The following is a 5,065-nucleotide window of genomic DNA, read 5'->3' as shown; positions in this document are numbered from 1 at the left end:
CCGCCTCTGCCGTGGCCCCGCCACCGTGACTTTGTCCAGAAGGACGTCTGGAAGACATCTGGTCTAATTAGCATGTTACCCTTTTATTAGTATAAATAATATTGTAATATTATAATATTATACTATATAATGTTATATATTTCTGATATTCCCACCTGTCTCATTATACTATGGGATAGCAAATAAATGACTATGAATTCACTATGGACATAGTTAACATCCAGTGTTTACCAGTTCTTGTGGGATGAAGGAGAGGCTGCAGTGAATAAATTAAGTTCATTCCTTTTATTAAGTTCATTGGTTTTGATACTTGGGAGACCAGAATAGAGTCCGGTTCTAAACCATTTTGACCTGAGGAATACCCCTACCTGCTCCTGACGACTCATTCTTTTCACTCTTCCATAATACTGTCCTTGCTACTGGAGGTTTCCTTCACTCTCTGTGAATGTGACACCTCATTGGAGAATAATGGGAATTATTTACATTTATTCATGATAAATATTAAACTACAGTCCTTATTTCTCCTATGGGATACACCCAAACTTGTCATTCTTGGAAACTCTAATGATAATAAGGACAATGATGTTGGAAGCAAGCATTTTAGACAGCAGACAGATTATATTTAAAGGTGCCTTTGTCTGACCTCCTGTATATCTATGCTAAGGAGAATGAATGATTCCAAGATTACAGTCTTTTTTTCTGTTTTACATGGTTTAGGAGTCATTCTTCATATCTGTTGCCCCTTAATAGGAGAGAGTACCAAAAAGGGGGACTTTTGAGTTATAATGCTCTAGTCAACCAGCACACGGGTCACTTGATAATGGCCGGCCTGGCAGGGGTCCAAGGCAGGGAATACTTCATAGATATTCTGCATGTCTTCACTCTGGTGATGACTGTGAAGTGTGGTGGAGCATTTGTGTTGTCAGCAAGAAGGAAAGCAAGAAGAAAAGCATCCAGGGAGGAAAGGTGAATGAAAATGACTCTTTGGGGAAAACCCCCCACAGTATTTGGCATTCTCTGGAGAAGAATAAAATTCTCCTTCTGAATTTCAAAAAAGCACATGGCTCGTGGCCTTCAGGAGAGAAGCACAGGAACAGAGCTCCTTTTGTACTCTATTAAGGTTGAGATTAAAGTCCCTACTGATAAACTGAACATTCTTTAAAAGTGACCAGAAGCAAACAGTGTCTGTTTGCTGCTACTTTATTACAAAGACACCACTGAGAATAGCTAAGAACATACTATTTGATCTTTAACAGGTTGACCAAATGATTGCAGTTGGCTCCAGTACAAGATGCTTCCTGCAAATTATTGTTTCTGGTTAGAAACCTTTATGATATCTCAGAATGAATTATGTATGTATTCCATGTTTTCTTTTCTGTTATCAGCCTTGATGTTCTCATTTCAAGTTTCACCCTAGCCTCCTAATAATGCAATATTGAGGCCATTCAGACACTAATTATGCCTCCGTGGCTTTTTTGAAATGACTAAATCAGCATCAGTTCTATAATTATCATTAGCAAGTTTGTATCAGTAGCTCACATCACTTGAAAAGCTCAACTTAAATGATTTGTGAATGTACTCATCTAATACATTGAACGCTCTCTATAGATACACAGGTGCTTACATGTTGCTATATGTAAAATAGAAAGCCTGTGCATGTACATTGCATGAAATATATTTCCAATACAATATTAAACATTATTTCCATAGCTTGAAATATTAAAGTACATAGAGATACCCAAGATACCTGAACTTTAAAAGCTCAGTTGGGGTGAGGAGTGTAAGGAAATAGAACACTATTACTCATACTTAAGGCTAGATCTGATGCTTCCTCATTTTCAGAATGTTCAAATAGGAATCTGGCAAAGATGATTGACAGGAAGAAGCATCCAAATGCAATTCCTCTGTATTTCCATTGTTTCTGTTCTTGAATTATTGATATCGCCAGTAGTCATTTGCCATGAAAACAAATCAAGGTAGGTATGGTAAGAATTTCCTTGAAAGCAACACTTTTATATTTTTAAAATTTCTTCACACTGTACCATTTTTATAATTTAACCAAATGGCAAGCCCCCGAGAAAAGTAAGTACAGCAAAATAAAAGCATAGTGCAAACGACAAGCTTAATTTTGTGACTAAATATCTAAATGCTATGTGGAAAATATTAGAGGGGAAAAACAACCGTTCAGCTTCTGAAAGGAACAGCTATGCAGATTTCTTTGTATCACTTAAACAGGGAAGCCTCGCCTCAAACCAGGAAAACCTGATAGGAATGTCTGAATTTAGGCCTCTTCAGGAATAGTGGGGTGCACAGCAAAAGCTTAGCTGTTGTACTTCCCATTTTTTAAATTTTCACACCACCTAATAGTAGATCGTTGTTTTGTTTAAAAAAAAGAAAAAAGAAAAGAAAGAAAGAGAGAAAGAAAAAAGAAAAACTTGTGCCAGGCTGTAGTATTTTATGACCTACATTATTACCCTCTGGGTAGTGAAATGATGGTGCCAAACTAATTATTGCTTTGTCTAATTTTAAATCCAGGTCTATGGAGATTAACAGCTTGCACATTAATTCAAAGCACCAACAGCCTACCTCACCTAATGCTGTTTTAAATGAATTAAAAATCCTGTTTAGGAAACTTTAATATACTGGAAACGAAGGAAATGTCTGTCCGTATTTTTATCCAGTATATAAAAACTAAAAACAAAAGTCACTCTGCTTATTTTGTGTGCTCACACATACGCCAGGGAGGAACTTTTCTGATCTGCAGGTGTCTCTTCTCTTGGAAATGAAATGCCTGCTCAGCCAAAAGCGCAGCCTGAGTGGAACTAATTGTCAAGTGGTGGTGGTAGTGGTAGGGAGAGGGAGGCAAAGGAATGAAAAGAAAGACTGTGCTCAGCTTGAGGGGAAATACACATTCAATTTGAAGGTATCGTCCCCCTTTATACCTTTGACATGAAATGAATGCCTTTAAACACACTGACATTTTGTAATATTACAAAATGAACATGCAGTGTTGAACAATCAATACGAATAGACCACCTATAAAAACTCAAGGAAGCATATCACCCAACCCTTCTGAAGGAACAGAAAATGATAGGCCCGGGCAATGATAGATCCTTCCCAGCTAGGGCCTGCTTCCAGTTCTATTAGCTGCCTCTTCTTAAAGGAGGGCTCAGACCACATAAATCTCCTGCTTAAAAACCTTCCAGAGCGTCCTGTTGCCCATCTACTGAAATGCAGACCTTTCCGCTAAGGCCTTGAGAAAGTTCCTGTCCAACGCACCCCCGATTCTCATTTCCATCCTTATTTCCCCTCCCGTGCCTGTGGAAAGCAAAAGCTCAACCGGACTAGATTATATGCTGTTTCTTGCCAAGGCTCTCATAGTTCCTTTATTGCTGCCTTCGCCCAAGCCTATTTCATCTACACATCGACGCATTAATTTCCTCAGTAAACATCGAAGCTGCAGTAACTGACTGCCCTCTGGAAGCTTACAATCTAATAGGAGTCACCCACTTGTAAAGGTACTTTTAAAACGATGTGAAGGTGCAGAGAGAAAGAGAGAGACAGAGTTTAAAAGGTACTTTTAAAATGATGTGAAGGCGCAGGAGAAAGATACTGAAGCGGCCCTAGAGAGCCTGGAAGTCTCCTTGGAAGAGGCAAGTACCTATGGGAGTTGGGCCACAGAAGCGGAGGGGAAACCAGAGGGCACAATGAATGCAGGGCAGTCAGGGGACAGACAGCATGGAGTGTGCAAACTACAAGTGGTTTGTTGTACTGAAGCATAAAGATGAAGACTACCAAGGCCAGGAAATCTGCTCTCTTCTTCATAAAAGAATCTATATCTTCTTCTGGCCAGAACCTCTTTATGAGTCACTTATAACATTCACTTTGAACTATATTTATCTCGTCTCATTCCAAAATGGTTAATGTTTATTTTCTTTAAATCATCTACAATTTTTTTTGGGGGGGGCAATACTTTTAACTATAGTAAGTTCAGTATGAAATTGAGAATCATGCAAAATCAGGCAGAGGTTGCAGCAAATATATGAACACTACCACCATTTAAAGAATGAGTGAAAAAAACAGTCCTCAGGTTATCAGAAAAAAACACTTCTGCACTACCAAAAAATATCTCCAGTGAACCCAGTACAGGCTTTCGCACTTGCCTCTCCACTGTAGGGTTAGATCTTGAAGGAGATATATGGACCACCCTAATACCATTTGACAGTATCTGTATTCAAGTGTAATTCTAACAAATTGAGTCATTTTACTAAAATGAGGTCAAGATGTCAGCTGTTTTTTTTTTGTTTGTTTGTTTGGATGGGGGGAGGGGAAGACATAAGGACTTCTTAGTAGTCTTATTTGAATTGAAGTGCAAATGAAAAGTCCTAAGTTGCAATTGTATGCAAACATTTTAAAATATATATTGCGTCAGTAATTTGCACTATATAAGACCCACTTTAGATTTTGTGAGCAATATGACAAAAATATCTAGGCCTAATAAATAGCTACTAAATCCTAGAAGATTTTTTTGAAACAGTGTTGTTTGGAAGAAGATATTAACAGTTTAATCCTCATCAAAATAGTTATTATTTGAGTTTGAAACTATAAAGCGGTATTTAAAAAGCAAACTGTCTTGTGTTTAGCATTTCATTAAAAACCAAGCATCAACGCTCCCTACAACGTGATTTTTTTCTTAAAGCATCTTGTCACCCTCATCTCTGTTCTATGCTCTGTCTACCTGAATGTTTTGCTTGCTTTCCTTTTCTTCTCCCTTGACATAGGCAAAGCACATCTCCTTGTCTAACCTGGGTCACATTATCCTTAGTTCAGTGCAGACAAGCATATGGTCATCTGCAAAATCACATTCAGTATCACCTTGCTCATTTCCTTACCCTTCACTTTGGTTGTTGTTGCTTCTATGTGTAGAATAAGAACAGAAAAAAGTAGAATTCTTCCTCTCTGAATTAGCTTGAGAGGAACACACACACACACACACACCACACACACACACACTCCTCCTCAAGGAAAATAAGAATAGTTATGCTTATTTTTCTTTTGATTTTCT

This window comes from Myotis davidii, unplaced genomic scaffold, assembly GCF_000327345.1.
Source record: "Myotis davidii unplaced genomic scaffold, ASM32734v1 scaffold59, whole genome shotgun sequence".
Classification (NCBI taxonomy): domain Eukaryota; kingdom Metazoa; phylum Chordata; class Mammalia; order Chiroptera; family Vespertilionidae; genus Myotis; species Myotis davidii.
This window is presented reverse-complemented; position numbering follows the sequence as displayed.